The sequence below is a fragment of the Peromyscus eremicus genome, chromosome 17 (assembly GCF_949786415.1).
Source record: "Peromyscus eremicus chromosome 17, PerEre_H2_v1, whole genome shotgun sequence".
Lineage (NCBI taxonomy): Eukaryota > Metazoa > Chordata > Mammalia > Rodentia > Cricetidae > Peromyscus > Peromyscus eremicus.
In genome coordinates, this window is record NC_081433.1 from 24,160,069 (window position 1) to 24,182,753 (window position 22,685).

Genomic DNA, 22,685 nt, shown 5'->3' on the forward strand with positions numbered 1-22,685 from the left:
GATGAATTTGTTATCTAGAAATGAGGAGTATATATTTAAGAGGAGTCATTCTGCCTGTTTATAAATTGTCTGTCCTGTACTGAGCAACAGTTGCTTACCTTGCCCTTCATGAATACAATGTTTCTAAACATTAAGGAAAAACACCAAATAAACACCAAATTAAGAAAAAAAAACACTGAATAAATTAACAATATCACAAACACACAGACACACACATTTATATATTTATATCTCAGAAGGCAAGTTATGTCTTCAGATGCCCAGAGTACTTGACATTAAAAACAATAAAGATTTCCATGTTCCATAACATACATGAAAAAAATCAATCATAACTAACCCCAATGCCTGATTCTTTTCATTTTTGGAATATGTATATTTATAAAAGGTAGAAGAAATCAAATATTGGAAGACTGTTTTGTTAGTCACTCATTTTAATCTATTGGTTTCTCTGGGTAGAAGGGATAAATCTTGAGAAATATAAATGAATTCTCTCATGTGACTTTTTTGTTTTTGAAGAGAGTACATGATATTAAAGAAGGTAGTAATTATGTGCTGAGAAAGAAGAGAGATCAGTGAATATACATGTCATGGATACTCTGGTTGAATGTTTGTCATCTCCAAAGTTCATGACAAAATTTAACCACTATCCTGTTGGGACTGGTATGTGGGACTTGATATTTAGGTTATGAGGGTTATACATTCACAGGCTAATGCTGTAATCTTATAAAACTGTTTGCCCTCTCATAGGCATATTTCACATTTCTCTCTCATCTCCTTTCCTCTTCCCTACTCTGTCGCCTTCCCTTGACCTTCTTACCATGTGATGCCTCCTGCTGCCACATGATGCCTTAGATACGCCAACCACTAGAAATGTAAGTCAATGCATTTTTCTTCATTCCGAGTTACCCAGTCTTGATTATTCTATGACTAAACCTCATGGAAGAGTGGGCAGAAAGATCACAGAGCTGAAGGACCAGGCTGTCTGATGCATAAAGCCTCCACCATGCCAGTGATTTTCACAAACATTCTTCTTAAGTCAGCCTTAGTCATTCTTAGAGTCAAGACCGAGAAGCCAAGGAAACTAGAAATTTGTGGAAAAAGGAGCTACATTCAAAGATTCAATGAGAATTTCAGAAAATTAAACAGCAAGAGTAATGATGAAGGCCATGGGACCTGAACTCTCTCTCTCTCTCTCTAAGACTATATTGTTTCAATACTACTTCTACAGAGGAGTCTCTTTCACTTCCATGAAGCCTACATCAGCCACCATCCCCAAGCCTACATGACTTGACTAGCTTCTGCCACGGCCACTCCTTAACTCTCAGTGGCTGTGCCTCTTGGAAGACAGTTCTGACTTTGGCACTAGGTAGCATGAACAGACTGCCTAAGGCAGTTATTCAGCACTCAGGTCAGGTACAGACAAGACTCAAGGGACAAGGGGCATTAGTGCGGCCTTTAATGCTGTCTACTTTATTGAACACTTTACAAAATCAAGAAAATGATATCACACTTAGGGGACACAGGTGACATTTTAAAATATACATAAAAATTTGGCAGGTTTTCTAGTCTGCTATTTTGAAATTGAGTACTCATTTTAAAGATGAGATTATTTATAAATTACAGATTAATTCTTAAATATGTATCAAGAGCTAGCATATATGTAGATATAACAATGGTTATTTTTTTCTAGTTACTGTAGCTATGTAACCAATTATTCAATAATTTAGGACTGAAATGCTAGTAGAGCCTATGGGTTGAGAATTCAGAATTGTGGGCATTGTCCTTTCTAGGTGTCTGGGGCTTCAGAAGGAAGACTACGTTCATGACTCTGCACTGGACACAAATGAAACCTCATTTACTCATACATATAGTGATGGTGCTAAAGGTCGGCAAAACCCCACTTTCTATCTTCGGAGCTCTCTGTGTGATCTTTCTATGTGTGATTGTTTATAACTTCACACCACTGTGACTGGGTTCCAAAATCAAGCAATAAATTGAAAAATCAGCTGCCTTTTATGTCCTTGGCTACAGTCTAATTTCTACCTGGTTAAACTCTATATTTAAGACTGACCCATATCCAGTAAAAGGGAACAAAGATCCCAACTCTCCATGGATGGGTTTCAACACAATTTATAAGGAAGTCAAATGGGATGGAATGTATTTATGTGACCATCTTCAGAAATGTAATCTATAACAACATAAATTAGATATAAGTATACTTTTGTATTATAAAAATATCTCTGTAAAAATACACAAAGAAACATATTTCTGGAAAATGTACTGGGAATTAATGCTTACAGGCTAACCTATATAAGAAACACATTTTAATTGATTTTTCTTTTTCTCATTGTCAAAAGACTAGTTACCTTTTTTCAGGATAATGTTTCATTTTTAGCATTTTTTTCAAGCAATAATCCCCTGGTCAATACTTAACTTTTAACACATTGAGACAAGTGAAGTGTTTGCAAAGTGTTTTTCTATATTGACTAGTTGCCTAGCAGCACATACAGGAACCATTACTGATCATTCTGCAGTCCAAGCTGAGGTGTACCCAAGAGCCAAAAAAGATCTGAGTGATGAACAAATCCATCACTTCTCACTCTTGGAAAAGATCTTTCATTGTTTGCTTTTCTCACTTTTAAGCTCTATTTCCACAGAAGGAATCCCTGGCTGGAGAGAAGAATATATCCTTCCCTGTGCAGTTACTATCTGATACCTCAGCAGCAAACATCTTATCTATCTCCTACATAATTCTCCAATTTACTTTAGTTTTGCTCCTTAAGATAATTCTTAGCAGGGTGGTAATGGGGGTGGATGGACAAGTCCCTTACATGTTTCATTAAATAAAATTTATTTCATTAAAATAAAAAAATATATATTCTAGCTAGTACATCTTTTAATATGATGTAGATATCTATAAATAATTGTTCATATCTTCCCTAATTATAGTTGTGTCATGTACAAAGCCTAAACATAGTTGGAAGGAAATTCTGTTTGATGGAGTATGAAAGAAAAAAGAACTGATAATGAGACTGTGAGACACTGTCAGTGACAAACACATGGATTAGCAATGCAATCAGGAAGGAACAGACTTCTGATAAATGAATTATGACAGCATCTAGAAATCACTACTGGGAAGAAGAAAGAAGTAGCTACATGGAGCTTCATTCAACCATATTCAACATTTAATTCAGAAAAGCCACTTAGTCTTTTGAAAAGACAGTCACCTCAGGATCATGGACTCCTTACTAGACAGGCTAGTTCCTTCATTTTCTATCATCCATTTTGTGAAGCTATGCAGACTACCCAGACTCTAAAAAGAAAGAGAGACTGTTTAACACACTGTTGAAAAGAACCTGTTCAAATGGCTTTGTGGCCTTTGATGTGATTCTATGCCTTGCACAAAGAGCAGAGTCTGGCTACCAACTCAATGCCTTTCTTTTGCTTAACATCTGGGGACTCAGACCAAAGGCTTCTGCCATGTTGCCCTTCATTCTGCTCACTTCACCATTTTCTTTCAATTGAGAGGCAAATACGGGTGGCTTAAATAAACAATGCAGATGCCTTAAAGAATGCTTAGAAGAGAAAACATTTCATGTCAGCAGTATAAAGGCAGAATTCCATGTCCAATCGCAGGCACCCCTGTGACATGCTCATCAGGGTGACATGGGTTTAATATCAATCACTCTTTACTTATCTCCATTTCTGCCTATCCACTAAAACCCCCCAAAGTCTGAAGGTTCTCCTTCTGCAGTTAGCAATGTTCTTTCTCATTATAAACACTTACAAGTAAGAGTTATTCATTCATCACTAGATTTTTACATAAAACTGATAGCCTTTCTCCAACAAGAACCTTTCTAAAACCTTAAAATTTTTGAGGAATGGAAGAGGGTGGTATATTTTAAATTTGAATATGACTGTGATTTCAAATGTCCAAAACCACTGTCAAGGGCTTCAGCAACAATGCTTCTGACCTCTGCTTGCAGGAAGGGCACTTCCTGCCACTTGCTGTTATCTTCAATCTGTTTAGCAAGAAGCAGCACCAGAAGATAAGAGGCAGGGACACTTTCTCTGATTAAAAATACAGAGCTTGAGGAGGGAAGCTTGCCTGTGAAGGGGAAAGGGGGCTGGAGTGTGAACTATCTGCCAGGAAGTAGCCAGGACAGGATATGTTGAGGCTGTGCTCACAAACGACGTGGCATCTGTTTGTCCTTTATAGAAAGCATTGGCATGCTCTAACATGCTATAGGAACCATGTAATTTATTCAATAAAAAATCCTGCCTTAGAGTTCATGACAGCCAGAATATGAGTTCTGTAGTTTCTTGGATATGTGTTTTAAATACTTACATAATTGGGCTTTTTTTTTTTAGTGTCTTAGTGTAATGCTATTGTTGAATTCTATATGAGGAATGGCAGTGAAAATGAGATGCCCCTATCTTACAGTAAAGTGCTTTTAATTCTTCTCAAGCTTTCTTGAGTGGTCTTATAGTAAATTCCACTATATCTTGTACCTGTTTACATATTTATTTACCTTGTTTTGGGGGAGTAGCCAATCTACTATTATGTCAGGACAAGAATAAATGAATGAATATATGAATGAATGAATAAATGAATGAATGAATGAATGAATGAATGGCAGGATGCAATGGCAACATTATTGACTTTGGAATGATACTCTTTTTCCAAGCAAATTCTTTTATCTATCTTTGACATCAAACATTCTCATTGACTTCTCACTATATCTAGATGTACAAGTCACCTACTTGGTATCCCAAATTTACTTTAAATTCAACACATCTGAAAAAGCCAAATTATGACAGAATGCATATACACAACATCCACGAAACACCTAGTCTGAACTTGTTTTCTGAAGCCCACTGCAGGGATAGGATGAAGATTCAGAAAAATTCAAAAGCCAGTAAACAAAAAGAGTACAGTCTCCAGTTCACGTAATTGCCTTCATATTCTTTTTCTTTTTATCACTTGCCCTTTGGTAATACTTTTTAAGTAACTGTGTAGCTGAAGTTTTTTTCTGTGTCCTGCTCAGACCCAAATAAATACACAGAGGCTTATATTATTTGCAAATGATATGGCCTAATGGCTCAGGCTACTCACTAGCTAGCTCTTATATCTTAAACTAACCCATTTCTATAAATCTATAATTTACTGCATGGCTTGTGGCTTACCGGTACTTTTACATCTTGTTTCTCCTGGAGGTGGCTAGCAGCATCCTCTCTGCTCTCCTTTCTCTTCCTGTCTATCTGTTTGGATTTCCCATCTGCCTCTAAGCTGTTTTGCCATAGGCCAAACAGCTTTATTTATCAACCAATCAGAACAACACATACTCACAGCATACAGAAAGACACTCACAGCACAAATGCATTTGTTTTCAGAGTATTAGGTAAAGCTCTGTTGAGCACTTATATAAAAAATAATCAATTATGCCAGGCTTGGTGGCATACCCCTTTAATCCTAGCATTTGGGAGGCAGAGGCAGGCAGATCTCTGAGTTCAAGGCAAGCCATAGCTAACAGTGAGACTTTGTCTTGAAAAACCAGCAACAACAACAACAACAACAAAAAACCACTTAATTGTGACAAGCTTTGTTTATATCCTTGTCTTCAACTCAAATCTAAGCTTGGAAGTCTTTGTTTTATGAGTATAGCCAAATGTAGACTGACTCATAGGATGGACACAGATTAAGTCTAAGGAATAATTAACTCTAAGTTGGCACTCTAAGTTGGCAAACAGACAAACCACCAATGTGAAGGGTATGGAAAGTTACTTTATTTCTTTTTATTATAGCCATGGCTGTCTTGTTACTCAGCAGAGTCCACCATCCAAAACTCTAGCTTGCCCAGTGCGAACTAGGTTGTACAGATTGAGAAGTGCTGAGCCCTGGGCACCAGTATGTTTATTTCAGACCATGAAAATACCTGACACCCACAAGGAAGAACTAAATCTACCTGTTATTTTATAAATGGTAAATTATTTCAGGTTTCCATTGGGTGACATGGAATATGAAATTCCTATTAGTGAATTATTAGCAAAGTGAATGGTTGCAAATAGATTCAAACCTGCTCCTTTTTTAAAAGCTAGAATCTACTGCTATTCCTTAAAAGGTAATAGTCTTGAGAACAGGACTGAATAGAACTGATGAGCTTTCAGATCGCAGCAATGATATCTAAGTTGTGCTGAGAAAAATCCAGCATTCCCAAGAGAACTGGGATTAAAGAAAAGAACAATTTATAGAGAAAGGATTAGAATTAATGTAAAATACATAAACACAAAGATTGAAAAATAAACTTTCCACTGTGAATACTTTTGAAAATAACTTCTATTTTTTCTCCTCAGCTGTGCATGAAGGTATTTGCCAAAAATGAAAAGGATATTGTGGCATTTTTCAAGTATCTCTTTTCTTCATCCTTCCTGTTTGTCTAAAGGATAAAATAAACCACCCAACAGACTAGAATACGTTTTGGAGAGGCTGTGCATGTGAAGGCATGGAAGCCAAGCCTTCAGGAGTGTAGAGTGTGCAACTCCAGCTCCACAGGGAGAGGTGGAATATAGAAAGTAAGTCAGGGGTTGAACTTGAATACAAAGGACACAAAGACAAGAGGGACGCAGGACATCATATCAAGTCTCAAGAAAGAAAATGTTGAGTTCAGCCATAAAGTATTTATGAAAGAACCCTTTGGAGCTTCAGATTATGTATCTTTACAATGAAGATAATGTAAAAAATGCCATAGGAGTTTATCTGAGACTCTTTCCCCCCTCTGTATATATATGGGGAATATATATTCTTGTGCAAATACATATTCTTATACATATGCATATGTGCATATATTTATATACACACATACATGTATATAAATATATGTATGTATATAGAGTATATATAAAGTATATGTGTTATACATAAAGAATATATGCAAAAGATATAACAAAGAATATGTATGAAGCTATATGTAAATATATACAAATAAAGGACATTTATATATACATATACGTATATACAGAAAATCTTACACCTACCAAACAGCAGTTAACTTTCCTCTCCAGTTTATCCACAGAAGAACTTATCATAGACACAATCAGAGAAACAAGGAATACCCTTCACTTAAGCAACTTTAACTGAACAAATTTTCCCAGGCATTATTTAGCCATTCAAATTCTTCCTGAGTTTCCATAGTGTTGGTCCATGATGATCTACAAAAGGTATAAGTCTTGTCCCTTGCAAGGAAGAAAGTAAGACACAGTCACCACAGAAAGACAAGGAAAGGGGCTTTTTATAGGAGTCAGCAGCATGAAAACAAAGAAGGATCAATCAAATATGCCAGGGAAAAAGGACTTATCCAGTGACTTGTGGGGGAGGTGTTGAGGAATAAGTAAAGGATTAGTAAAATGATGCTTCTTAAACTGTGGCACCAGAGCCATAAGGAAGTGGAGGTGGGCCCAAGGATCTGTGCATTAACTCACCAAGAGATTCTAGGCACCTGAAAACAGGAGAACATTTGATGCAGGTGTTTAGCAAAAGAATGAAAACTGAGGAGGGAGCAAGTTAGAGAAGACGAAGGAGAATTCCCTGCTGGTCTTCAGAGTGCATGAAAGTGAAGGGTAATAGAAGAGGATGGATCAGGAGCAGAGGTTTAGTTGTGGAATCTCCAATTCTCACATTTAAAAAAAAGGACAATAACAACATCTTGGGTTTAATTTTGTCAGGTGGGTTGGGGAATTACAGAGGACCTGGTGCCTTTCTCTTTCACATGGACATAGAGCGGGTGGCACATATATATCATGAAATATGAATAAAAATTAAGAAGTGCACTCACAAAAGAATGGCTTCTCTGCTGACTCCCCATGGGAGACCTCGATTTGGGGGATGTGGGGATGCCGGGTGGCTTGGGAAAGAGGGCTGGGGAATGGAAGGAGGGAGGAGGGGGATCTGTGGATAGTATGTGGAGTGAGCAGAAAATTTCTTAATAAAGAAAAATGAAAGAAAAAAAAAAAGAATGGCTTCTACAGCAGTTCCTTCCACCATGTCCACATGGCGGTGAACACATGCAGTTTGTGTAGAGAGAAGGGTGAATCTTGATGGGCAACGGAGGGAAAAACATTTAACTTCATGAACATCAGTTCCCTGCCCCTCTCTCCGTGGAAAACAGGCAAAATTGTGTTCCAGTCAGCATGAGGATTAAATGAAATGGACAAAATCATTGTGAATTTAAGATGTGTATACATTTCAATCCACCCCTGGTAACGTGACGAAACTTTCAGTTCTTTCAGGGAGTGAGAACAAATAGGCATTAAGAGAGAGATTCTAACTGCTCAAAGAGCAAACACTTCTGAAAGTTACTTTTTTCTTTACGCCAAAGAAGGTCTTGACAGGGTAGGTAGGCCTATGAGTTCAAAGAAGGAAACTAACAAAACGGCAGAGAAGGAAGAAAGGGTCAGGTCCTCGGAGGGAAGAGGACACTTAGATCCTGCTGCCGCTGGCTCAAAGTCACGAAGGATATAGTTAAGGACTGTCAGTTAACTCAGTTAACGACAGCATAGCAGAACTAGGGGCAGGGTTGGAGGCACTACACTAAAGGTAAAAGTATTAGAGTTTTTCACCTGGATATAAATGAGGAGCAGACTAAATGCATATCTTCCCACAGAAAACAGAAGGACTTCCAGTGAATTACACCCAGACTTCGGCATTTTTAAAAAAAAAAAAAAAGAAAGAAAGAAGGAAAAAAACGGTTTCCAATTTCAGATGCAAAGACAACATTTCACCCTCAACAAAGCCAACAAAGGGTGACGTCTGAAAACCAACAGATAGAGTTTTTTGCTTTCTGATGGCGGAGAGCCAGGTGTGCAGGCCAAAAGGACAGGATTCAAAGTCAGTTCAAAGCAACAAGAGCAAATGCAGACATTCTGCCTCCCGCCAAGGTATGGGTAACAAACCCCCGGACTTCTTCGTGGATCTGGCTTTAGCAGTAAAACTCTTAGGAAAAAAAGAAAGAAAGAAATCAATGCGAATGAAAATGCAGCTAGACTGCACAAAACACCTGGATCTCTCAGGCTCCTTGCTACAACAGGCATGAAGCCACAATCTCCAGGGTTTCCCTCCTCATGAAAGTGCTTACTATCACGTCAGGTCTAAGAGATAAATAATGCTGAATCCAAGCAGTGACAAAACACTTTTGAAAATGACAAAGCTAAGTTTTTTGGGTTTTTTTTGTTTTTTGTTTTTTGTTTTTTGTTTTTTTTTAGGCGTACCATATCTCAGAAAATTTAAATACCATGTTGTTGTTTTCTTTTTTCTGGTTACAGAGGTTGTATGCTGAAAGTTGCCAATCTGCCATATCCAAAGAAAATGCCCTAGGAATCCACCAATTAGCATTAAGCTCTGCTACCGTACTTTCTTGCAGCTTTTAAACGTAAGCTTGTTGCTTAATCAATGAGCATTATACTTAAGTATTTTTCCATATTATGAAAGCAAAACACCTCAGAGACATAATGTTATGCCTGAATAGAACTCCCTATGTGGTGATGTAATGTGAACATTCCTCTATTGATCAACTCTTAACTTTACCTTTACTAACAATGTTGCAATCACTTTCTTTTGTGAACAAACCACTGGTTGAACAGAGAAGGAATATTCTAAACAGTAGCTACACAATAACGAAGTCTTTTTACAGGCTCTTGTATAATTCCTGCAGATCTTTCCTCTACATTGCTTCAACAGAGGGGAAATTATGCCACCTTTCTGTCATTCTGTCAAGTTTAATAATATCAGTAAGAGCCTGTATAAGTCACTTTTATGTCAGCTTGACACAAGCTGGAGTCATTTTGGGAAGAGGAACCTCAACTGAGAACACACCCTCACTAGACCGGCCTGTGGGCCAGCCTATGGTATATTTTATTTACTTGATTGATGGCTGATATTGGAGGACCCAGTTTACTGTGGGCAGCGCCACGCCTGGGCAGTTCCTGAGTGCTGAGCAAGCCATGGTAAGCAAGCCAGTAAGCAGTACCCCTCCATGGCCTCACCGCTTCTCCAAGTCCTGCCTCCAGGTTCCTGCTGTGACTGAGCCTCAGTCACAGAGTAGTGTCCACAGGATAACACTGCAATAAACTTTCACTCAGACTATAATATATACCTTGATTTGGAAAAAAGATAAATGATATTAACAACATGAAGTGCTAATTCCTAAACATGTCTTCCAATAATTCTGCATATTTCTATAAACCATATAATAAATAGCCCCTGCAGACTCATACAGACCTTTTGTTCTTTTTTTTTTTCAAGACAGGGTTTCTCTGTGTAGTTTTGGTTCCTGTCCTGGATCTTGCTCTATAAACCAGGCTGGCCTCGAACTCATAGTGATCCACCAGGCTCTGCCTCACGAGTGCTGGGATTAAAGGCGTGCGCCACTGCCACCAGGCTGACCTTTTGTTCTTTAATGAGAGAAGTTATTTTACTAATAAAAAGATTTTGTCTTGTTTTATAATTCTTTCTTAATAAATGGTTGAGTATTGTGTATTGTTCATAATATTTATATCATGGCTTTTGCTTTTTTCTCTTACAGTACTCACTTTTCTCATTTATGAAGTACATTATATGTTAGAAATAGTAATCCTCCACCAAATGAGACATTATAATACAAATAATCAATTCAATTGTGTGGTCATATAAAACAATGACCATTTATACAGCAAATATATGACTATTTCTTTGCATATTTCTACAAATATAAATAAATACCTCCAGAAAAATTATGTATACTTAAGTTCCAAAATAAAATCCAGGAGTTTGGTTGAATTCAAAATTTTACTATATGTACATTAATAAAGTAAGCTCATATCTTTCACATATTTATGTTTTCCAGGGAAGTGATGATAAGCTGCAAAATTTATTAAGTTTGTCTTTTAATATCTTCTATATCTAAATTACAGATAGAATGCCGATAAATGACTAACATATTATATAGCAAAACAGAGAACAGTGAAGAGTTTTATTTTAAATTTATTCTATTCCTTTTGTTTGTTTTTATTTTTATTTTTAGAGATAGGTTTTCTTCATGTAACAGCTCTGGCTGTCCTGGAACTCACTCTGTAGACCAGGCTGGCCTGAAACTCACAGAGATCCATCTGCCTCTGCCTTCCACGTACTGGGATTAAAGGCATTCATTGCCATCGCCTGGCCAATTTTATTCTATTCTTCATCTCACTATAGCAAGCAATTCAAGCAAGAAGCTGATTTATGTAGCATTAACCACCTCTCTGTAAACAACCATATGCTTCTTCAAAGGTCTCACACCTCATTTCACACATGTAGACAACAAAGTAGTTTTGGATATTTGAATTTACTCTAAAGTTGGGAAGGAAGCCTAGATCTATGTACTTTTTTCTCAGAGGTCACAAAAGAGACCCCAAATAAGAACTGAAAAGTAAGGGAAAAAATGAAACATTGAGAGTTTTAGTGGCTGATAAGTTTATTATCTAGGTTATGTCAAAATTGTTCTTTAAATAAAGGGAAATATTTCAAAATTTGTTTATAATTATTCATGAATTTTCTAAGTATAAATTTTTATTTCTCTGAGGATATTTTATTTTCTTATGTATGAATGTATATTATATATTAGATATATGAATTATCTATCATACATAGATCATAAACATGAATATTCAATAGGTATATTTTTAATTAAACTGTACATTTTGAGAGAAACATAGATTCATCTAGGCAGTTATAAGCAATAACACAGATTCCCATGTACCTCTTGCCCAGCTGATCCAAGGGAAATGTAAAGATGTAAGTGTGAAATACACCCCTGAGATGGACATCCACATAGTCAGGTGTGGACAATTCCATCAGCACAACCATTCCTCAACGGCATATTTATAGTCACAACCACTTCCTTCCCCTACCACCCATTACCTCATCTAGCAACCACTGGGTCTGCCATTTCTCTCCTTTTGCTATTTCAGAAATGTACTATAAATAGAATCATGCATTAAATAAGTTTTGGGGACTGAGCTTTCCAACTTTCTCACTCAGCCCCATTCTCTTTGCAGAGATCGGTTAATTCTGCCTGCTGCATATGCCAATAATCTGTCCCTTTCTATTACTAAATACTATTCCATGCATTGGATATATCATCATGTATTTAAACGTTTATTCAGTGGAGAACATTTGGGTTGTTTCTACTTTTTGGCTACTGAAAATGAAAATTTATTATGATTATGATCATACGCACTAGATTTTGTATAAACACATTTTCTGTTTCTCTGGGATATGGACTAGGCAGATCATTAATGAGTTATGTGGTCATAATTTCACATAGACTATTTTTATAAAATTTCCAAAAAAATTTCTAGAATGGCCATCTCATTTTAAATTCCCGAAACAATGCCTAAGCGATGCAGTGTCTTAGACCTTTGGCCAAGATTTTGTTTTGTCAATACTTTTTTTTATTTTAGCCATTTGAATGGGCTTATAATGACATGTTATTATAACTTTAATTTCCATTTCCTTAAAAGCTCATCATTTTGAACAACATTTTAGTAATTTTTTTTTTTTTTTGCCTTCTATAGATACCCTTCTGGTAAACTACTAGGTTATATCGCTTAATTTTATTACACTTATTTATTGAGATGGGATGTGGTGGGTGTGGAGGCAACTCACAAGTTGAGGTAAGGACAGTCAGTTCTCTGCTTCCATTGTGGGGTCCTCAAGATGAAACTCAGATCATCAGGCTTGGAGACAAATACCCTTACCCCAATCCCATCACCTTCTATCATTTGCCCACTTTCTAAATAGGCTGCTATGGAAAATGTGCTTCCTAAACACAATGGAATTTTATGCATGTGTAAAGAATAAGGAAATCATAACATTTGCAGGAAAATAGTCAGATTAAAGATGATTATGGTAAAAGAAATAAGTTATACTCAGAAAGAAATATAGCAACATTTTATCTCATATGCATAATCTATATCTGCCTCCCGAGTGCTGGGATTAAAGGCGTGTGCCGCCACCACCCAGTGATAACTTGTTTTTTAAAAGACTTAATATTTCCATCATCAAACTTCTTATTATATCATTTAATAATAGCTATTCAGCAAGTCATGAGGCCTTACAGTAATGGGAATAGAATAGAACCAACTGCTTCAGTTCCATTAGGCCACACTTCTGAGTCTTCTTTGTTTAAATTACAGAACTTTGGGATTCCCTTATATGCCCCAGTCTCATTTTGATGTTTTTCTTCAAAAGTAGGTATGGGCATGTAAGTCTGAAAGGAATTATCAGAAATGAATGAGTGCATTATGCTGAAAACATATTTATAAATGATGTGGGTAAATAAAATCTGCCACAAGAAGGTCCCAGAGCATCTAATAACTGTATCCAAAGCATCTCTTATAGATTACTGCTGCTTGTTATTTTTTTCTTTTTGTGGAGACAAAAATAGACTTGAGGGCTTATTTATTTGCATACAATAAATAATTTTAAAGTAGTTGGTCTTTTTTTTTTCAGTTTAAGTAGAAAAGCTGAAGAAAACAATGCCTTGGATATTCAAGAGAAGACGATTGAGAACTCCAGAAGCCTCAACGAGCCAACTGGACCATTGTCAATGCTGTGAAATGCATCAGTGCCCTCAGAGAAACGCATAGCCTGCTTGATGTGCTTTTCTGTCAACAGGGGGAAGAAAATGTAAATTGTAAATGTCCAAACTGTCTCGGTTCAGAAAGTAGGCAGAGAAGACTCAGACTGAGTTATCTTTCCTCTGCTAAACTGTATCACCTTGCTGTTGCCATGGTGTGAGGCTTGTGACTAAGGTTCTCCTGTATCCCAAGTACTGTCTATAATCTTAAGCCTTCTAGAACAGCATCTGAAGACAAGTAATAGTGGGTTCCGTGGCGATACAATCTTAGAGTCAATAGGGCTGCTGCACTCAAGAGTCTAGCCTGGCAGGGAGCACATGTTTGCACATATACAAATATGCACATATAAAAATACACAAATATTTTATACACACAATATGTTTGCATAGTTCCTTAAATATCTATACACAAAAGACTAACCCAATTTTAAGAGAATGATTTGGTATTACTTGTGAAACTTTATAATATTTAATTCTTATGACCAGAGCATCTCTTCTCTTTCTGATAATATAAATCCTGTAAGACCTATTTCTATCCCCAGTATAGTTTCAGAACAGCTGGGCAATATTCCCCATCTAACAACTCTTCATGTTTGACTCTCACTAAAGACCCTCATGTTCATTTTTCCTCGGACAAAATGACTCCAAGTCCATAATTTCTCAGATACTGTATTTTCTAAGACTGAAATTATTTTGAAAATCCCACTGAGACCCATCCACATTGTATGCACTCCCTTATGTTTTCTCTCACAAACTACCACCCACACGAGTGATCTTTTCTGTTCTTAGTTGTGCGACAAAGTGCACGCTGACTTGGCTTCTATATAAAATAGGGATGACTTTCACTCTAAAACTATTCACAACATTCCTAAATCTGTGTCACAAAGCTGGGGAATAAACCTCAAATAATGATAACTGAAAATAAAAATGATCTCAATTGGACCTGGGCAGCTAAGAGCCTACCCGCTCTTCTAGAAGAACTGGATTGGGTCCCAGCACCCACACAGTGGCTCACAACCATCTGTATCTCCAATACCATAGGATCTGATACCCTCTTCTAGCCATCAGGCATGCCTGTGGTGCATAAACATATGCAGACAAAACTCCCACACACAATTAAAATGATAGTTGACTGATATATTGTACATTCACATTACAAACTTCCACCATCTCATTCTAGATGGACCAGGACATCTTAAAACAGTTTACATTAAATCGGCTTTTCTCTTATATGTGGCTATCATTGCTAATCTTATCTCATGAATTGTTACATTGTATCACAGGAAATCCATCTGCTATCTCATTCTTCTGGGTACTTATTTTCAGCCTTTTCTGGAAGAGGAAACTGAATAAAAGTAATAAACAGACTCCCAGTACTGTGTGGGAAATACGAAAGGCTATTTATTGATTACATTTGCTGATCTAAACCTGAGAAAAGGGATGCTTATATCCTGAGCAATTACTGTAATGGGAAAATGAGGAAGCCATCCTCCAGAAGAACATTCAGGAGAACAGCAAAGCCAAGAGGAAGGTATGCAATTCACTTAACCCACATAACTTCTCCATGGAATCTACATGAGAAAAAAAAAATCACCTAAAGCTGGGATTACTGTCTATCACTCTCAACCCTCTTCTGGAAGGAACAGTCAGAGCCTGAGGTGAGGTCTCTCCAGATCTCAGACCTATGGTCAACGGCATGTATCCAAATCCTTGATGCCGAGGATGCCTGCTTCCAACAGATGTTCGTGCTCCATCAGTACCACCCCCACAGAATACATCCAAGGCTTTGCTGTAGAAAGTGACTTCAGTTAGGGCAGACTACATAAAATACATTCAAAGGAGGCCAAGGAAGTTCCAGCTGCAGCTGGGTTTCCTCCTCTTTTTACCAAGATTGATCATCTTCCTTTTCATCCACAGTAGCTGCCGATTACTGTTCCTGTTTTCCAGAAACTTAAAATAATCTTTATATCATTTTGACAGTTTGCTTATTTTTCTCCAAAAGTGAACTTGAAGTTATTTCATAATCACCCAAAGAATTAACCATTTTTCATACATTACACTAAAACAATTGTGTAAAATTACCCAAGCAATTAAGCCAGAAGGAATTATGCTAAAACATTAACACTAATCGCCTCTACAGAATGCACTGTAAGTGGTCACTTGCTTTCATTAAATTGCCTATATTTTCCATATTTTTAATAATGAAAATCTGTTTTTCCTATGAGGAAAAACTCATAATCTTCCACACTATTATTTTGCTAGCCACCAATGATTAGAATTTAAGTTTGAAAAAGCTGTTCCATTAACTCCAGATTTGGAAAACAGGTAGAGGAATACATTTTAGTATTCTTTATTGAGAAATGTACTATAATATTACACCCACCTTGTAGTTCACCTATTCCCTTACCCGTTTTTATTCTTTTCCCAAGCAAAAATAAAAACAGTATTTACTAACAAAGCTACTTTATGTATATAGTTTCTTACTTCCAATTAATTGACTATATTTCTTGGTATATACGAACAATTTGCACCAAACTTTATTATGTGTGTGGTGTATTTTTTCCTCCTTTAGTACTTCACTAATTTGAGAAAAATGAGGAATTACATAGTACAGTGGCATGAAGAAAATACTTTTATACGATGTGGGTGCCATAGGCTAGACCTTTTATAATCTTAGCCACTTAAAGAGCTGAGGTAAAAACATTTCTTGACCCTGAGATTTTAAAGCCAGCCTGGAAAACTTATGAAATGAGGGAGAATAAAAAGCAATATGGAGCTAGGCCAAGAGAGGGGGAAAGGGAAGAAAAATTAAAGGCAAAAGAGAAAAGAAATATGATTCATATGTTTATTCTAATGCATTTAAGTTACAAAACAAATACATAATACTTCATTTCCCAAGTTTTTTTTCCTGATTTTTCTGCTGCTTGGCACAAGTATGGATGCTAATGCTACAGAATGTCATCTGCATCTTGTACCTATACATACATTCACCTAGTCAAAAACTACCACTGTCATTTTAGGAGCAGAACACATGCAGGTCATCTATTATTCTCTTATAATGAATTATAGACATTTTATTTGGATAGACAAATAGAATTCTTAGCAGGAGTTTATTAGCCACATGTGTCAATAACAAAAGCAATCCAACCAGAAGCTAAAATTAGGCAATGAGCATCTTCTTCCATCAGTAGCCTTCCACACCACAACATCCTCTGTATCTAAATATATTTTATAAACAGGATCTTCTCTCTCTACACCTCAGCTTTTATTCTGTTCTTTAACTATTAATATACTGAGCTATTATTCCCTCAGCCATCCCTTTTGAGATATCAGGAAGAAAATTAAAAAGCTAATTACCTAAAAGTCATTTGTTTAGAAATCATAATTTAGAGCATGAAATATTCATTTCTGATTTGACACTTACTTGGACCTTATCAAAATCACACTGTGCTGTGTGACTTTGCATTCGCTAGCAGAATTAAATTCAGTAGCTGACAATACATTCTAGAGAACAATACATAACTGTTTTGATTTGTCCCTTATTTAACATGTATTAGATCACTGAAAAAAAAAACAAACAAACTCCATATCCCCCAAGCACTGGATTGTTAAATTGTGAAGCAACTTTACAATGCCCTAGTTATTCTGAAATGACGTCACAAACCCCCTTGGCTTCTTTATGGTCTAGCTCCTCTCTTACATTAATCCACACTATACTTTAAGCTCTTACTTTTCCTTTCTATTTTCTTCAATGATAGCATTATCATTGACGATCATAGAAAAAGTACGCATGAATTCTCATATTCCAAAGGTACATAATACAGATTGAATGTTATAGTCAGTCTATAAGCAATTAAAATGATCTAAATGCTAAGCCATCAACCACTAACTTGTAGAATAAATATATGTCTATTCCCATATGCTCTGACTTTCAATATGAACTCACGCTGTGTTCTTCCCATTCACACATGTGTACTTTTATTTTATAGAAAACTGCTCAAATATCGTTTGGGCAGAATGTGAAGATGGAAATAAGGGAATGGCTACAATATGTGGAGGCGGAGAAACGACAAATGCAGCAAGGTACCTTGTGGGATCAGTGACTGAAAACAACGTAGAAGGACCCCTGGCTCTGGATCAGCTGCCTGCCCATGTGCACCTTCCTTCTGGCATCAGCTTCACTTAACAGGGATTAAACAGCCATGGGCTCTTTGTTAGAGCGATGGGAGAACTCTTCCTACCACATTTTTTCCTAAAAAGACTTTTCATGGTTTCTTTGAGCTAGAGTTTTCATTATATATTACTACCTCCAGGGTTCAAAGAATATTAAAGCACTGGAGTGTATTTTACATAAGATTTCAAAATATGAATCACCAGCGCCAAACACAATGTCCTCAAAACTTGCAAGAAAGCATTCCTCATGTCTCCAAGGATCAGAAAGCAGGACTGAAGAGACAGCACTTAAGAGCGTTTACTGTTCTTGCCAGGTTCTGTTGGCAGCACCAATCAGGCAGCTTACAGCCTGAAACTCCGGCTCCAGAGCAATGCCTCTTGTGTCCATGGGCACCAGCACACACATGTAGGATCCCACACACAGATTTGCACACGTACATGTAATTACAAATAAGTTTTAAAAAGTTTTAAAAAGAAACAGAAACCAAGAAGACATATTATTACCCCGGCAAATTTTGTCAGATACTAAGAGGAAAATGGGTAGGGGCTTGTTCAATTTCAAAATCTAAATAATAACCAACAAAATATTTTTTTAAAATTTAAATACATTTTAATTAGAATATAATTATATCAACTTTCCCACTTTTCTTTCCTACCTCTGGCTCCCCACATATCTCCCCCATCAACACCTCCCATGCCCCCTTACTCTCAAATTGATAGCCTTTTTTACTTTAATGTTATATATGCACACACACATAAACACACACACATATATACGTACATATACAAACTGCTTAGTCCATTTTCGTTGCTTATGTTTCTATAGTTTCAAGGCTGCCCTGCATTATACTGGAGAACAAATCAGGGGAATCATCCTTAGGAGAAGCTAATTCTCCCTCTCCCACAGTCATTAGTTGCCTGTTATTTTGTGTCTAGGAGAAGAACCCCATGAGACTCTCCCCACCTCTATGTTAGCGTGTCTATTGATACTGTCGTTGTTCAAGTCGTGTTTATGCAGCCATATGGAAGAAAAGAAATCTCACAGCAGACTTGAGGGAATCACACCTGGTAGTAGAAACATAGTCAACCAGCCAGGGCTAGTAAGGTCATGGACCTTAGAAGAGAATCAACTATCACCATTTTGTAGATCAGCATAGTTCTTTACTTATATACTAAATCTTATCCTTATATCCACAGGTAAGTGTAGCTATAACCCTTCCCCAACCAACAAAACTCTGTTCTCTACAGCAATTACAAAAATCCTAACTGGACATAAAGTCAAGATCAACAGATTGTGGGGAGCCTAATCACATTCGATCTATGTGCAGCACAGCTCCTGCATCCGTGGCTCAGGGAACATCATGAAAGAGGGAACGAAAAGATTGGAAGGGCCAAACTTTTTGTGACTAACTGCTACATACAGAGACCGCCACATACACCCATCAGGAAGCCAGAAGATAACAAAGGAGATGTGCAGACAAATTTAATGCACCTGCATATTTATTCTAAGTGCTAAATGAAAGTGTTAAATAATTACAGGCCCAAGAAACTTCAAAATTCGATTGAGTCTACTTAGTCAAAGATTGTAAGGATATGAATTAATTAACAGTCTTTCCTTGTAAAGACTAGGATTCATTTATACCACAGAATTCATAGGAATTCAACACAACAAGTACAGTAAATGGCAACAGCCCAAGGGACCTCACAACCACCTGAAGAGCAGAATATGAGAATGTCCTGCTATGTGGTAACGCTCTTCCCTACTTCCTATTGCATGAAAAACTGTACATGTGAATATGTAATAAAAAAAATGTAGGGCTATTCTGCTTGTTCTACAGATGAACTTCTTCCAAATAAACCTATTGTCTAGATTTGTCAAATACTACATGCCTAATCCTCAATTAGTTTTTGATACTCAAAGCCTGAAACAGAAACTTTAAAGTGTTTATTAGTTACGTGAATGAATGAATGAATGAATGAATAAATAAATAAATAAATAAATAAATAAATAAATAAATAAATAAATTTTCTAAATTGCTATATGGTTGAGAGACTCCAGTCCTCATTCCCTACCAATCAGCATAAACTATGACTGGAAACACTAGGTAAGTTGAAGAGAGATAAGTATATATGTTCCAGTCAATTGACTTATATTTCCATGCACACATTTTCAAAGAGAATATTATTTACGCTGTCAAATAAAAATTCTTCTTTGAATCACTGAAGTCTTTTGTGTAATTGGGCAATTAGGATGTGCTTGCCATAGTAAAATAATAAACAGGAAGCTTTGAGGATGATTGAGAGACCTTATAACGACAATAATAAAAATGAACTGCACATGGCCAAAAAGATTTTGTCCCAAGCGATTAGTTAAATATTTGGTATTTATAACTTTTGCATAACTTTGTGGCTCAGGTTAAATATTAAAGTCTCCCTTGATAGCTAATTTATAACTGTCTGTTTGACAAAAGAGCAAGACATTTAACACTGATCACCTGTATGCACTGGATGCTTTTAAAATCACCAGAGAAATTCCGCAAGGATAATAATCTCATGTACAGTTATTCACTTGAAGAAATAAAGGATCTAAGAGAATAACAACTGTAAGATAAGATCTCACAATAGATATATACTTTCAACAGCTGCATTATTTCAGAATCCATGCTTTTCACACATCGCTTGCTCTATACATTGTACTAGAAGACTCTGTGGCTCCTACCACACCTGACATCAACTATATGCTTCACAGGGGTGGAATCACTGTCCTTCACTTTCAGACAATAGCCAGGGGCATAAGAGATGTCACAGCAGTTGAAAGTGATTGCAATACAAGATGGATGATGTGTATCTGATCCCTAGAACTCACACGAAAATCTGGATGCTGTGGTACACATGTGTATTCCTGGGGAGATGAGAGGAAAAGACAAGAAAATTGACAGAAATTTATGAATAGCTGTCAAAAGAGAGCTCCTGCCTCAAAAAACAGTGTGAAAGGAGAGAATATACTGCTGAAAAGTTGTTTTCTGACTTCCATATGCGAATTGTGGCACACGTATACCTGTGTTCACACTGACATTCATACACACACCTGCGTGCGCACGCACGCACACACACACACACACATACATCCATGAATTAACTAATAAATTTAAACAATATCTAACACATAACAAGTGCTTAACAAACATTTATAGCATACACATAATATTTAAGTCTTAAAATGCTCCCCTCTTCTATTTTCTTTTTTGAAAATTGAAATATAATTACATCGTTTTTCGTTTTTCATTCTTCTTTCTCCCTCAATCCCTCTTGTATATCCTGTTCATTGTTCCATTATGAAATCACAGTCTCTTTTATACTCTCTCTCTCTCTCTCTCTCTCTCTCTCTCTCTCTCTCTCTCTCTCTCTTTCACACACACACACACACACACACACACACACACACACACACACACACACACTGCTGAGTCTGTTCAGTGTTGATGGGCTGGTATTGGATAACCAATTAGGGGACTTATCCCTGGGGACAGTTATTTCTCCAGTTCTTATCATTCCTTATTTGTCTACAGTTCTTTATCTATGGGTGAGGCCCTGCAAGACTTCCCCCTTCCATGTTAGTCAGTCTATTTCTCTATTGGTTGGTATTGTAGCTCTTCAGGTTTTGTTTAGGCAGCTGTACAAATGAACTCTACATATATTTCCTTGATTCTAATTTGAATAACCTGGGAACCAGCTGGTAATCTGCATAAAAGAGACTGAGTTACATGAAATGAGGATGACCCATCACTATATCACTACACCTCAGTACTTCAGAAAACCCCATTAGATTAAATACACATGAACTGAGCAAGGACTTTGAAGGCTAAAAAGACTTTGCCAGCCATCTAGTTTTCTTTCCTCTCTGAGCTCAATGGCCTTCAAGATGAGGGATAAAATAACCATTAAGCAAACACTGAAACACTTTTAGCTATTGTCTAGAACACAGAGTTCAGCCTCTTCATCCAATACTGTCACTTAAGCTGATTGGGCTAGACTGATGGTCCCCTATTTCCTTGCATGCCAGCCACCATGCTTTGTTTGACAAGCTTCTTACCTTAAGACTGAAATGGATAACTTGTCATTAGCAATAGAATACGGTAAAGATGACTGACTGTCAAATTCATGATTACGTTACATAAGACTGCAATGCCTATCTTGCTTATGAACTGGCCATGAAGGAGAAGTAGCCACATGAGAGGTCTATTCACAAGAAGGAAGTGGCCTTAACAATAGATAACATCAAATGGAGGTGCTTAACACAACAGGCCTCAAGGAGGTAAATTAAGACCTTGACTATAGGCTTGCATTCACAGCTATGGATGCTGTAATATCCCTCCATAAATCACAGGTCATTATCATATTATCCCAAAGTTCTAAGTGTGCTAGCAGGTGTGGCAATTTCCCACAGAGCCAAGGCTAAGCCTTCTCAAACTTACTTGTGAGTATTATGTATTAATTATGTATTAATTCCTTTTTCATTATCACAAGCTGCAGTAGGCTATATCATCTATAAATTTTAATAAAATTAATTTTTAGAAAATAAGTTTAAATTGAGAGAATATAACTAATATATATACATAATTTAAATATCAATAATAATCCCCTAAGTGTAATACAAAAGGATGTCCATTTGGAATAAAAATAGGCATTCCAATACTTGAAGAACTGGTCAGAAACATTAGAAAATGTAATGAAGTACTTGATTCTTGTACCCATGATTACTGTCAGTGATGCGACCAAACAGCTCACCTGTAACTGAAGGGCTACTTGGCATTTGTAACTTAAGTACCAAAGGCAGGGCTGCCTTTGGGTATGTCCTTCTCT

The 22,685-nt window shown here is 36.8% G+C and overlaps 2 long non-coding RNA genes across 2 annotated transcripts; both read left to right on the forward strand.

The window, feature by feature from the left end:
* Nucleotides 1–1,784: 1,784 nt before the first annotated feature.
* LOC131894755 (uncharacterized) lies at nt 1,785–4,293 on the forward strand. The gene is made up of 2 exons (XR_009374999.1): nt 1,785–1,885; nt 2,950–4,293. It is a non-coding gene; the product is annotated as an uncharacterized LOC131894755 (long non-coding RNA).
* Nucleotides 4,294–6,322: 2,029 nt separating this feature from the next.
* On the forward strand, nt 6,323–16,076 carry LOC131894754 (uncharacterized). Its single transcript, XR_009374998.1, has 3 exons — nt 6,323–6,573; nt 9,319–9,425; nt 13,523–16,076. It is a non-coding gene; the product is annotated as an uncharacterized LOC131894754 (long non-coding RNA).
* Nucleotides 16,077–22,685: the final 6,609 nt, after the last annotated feature.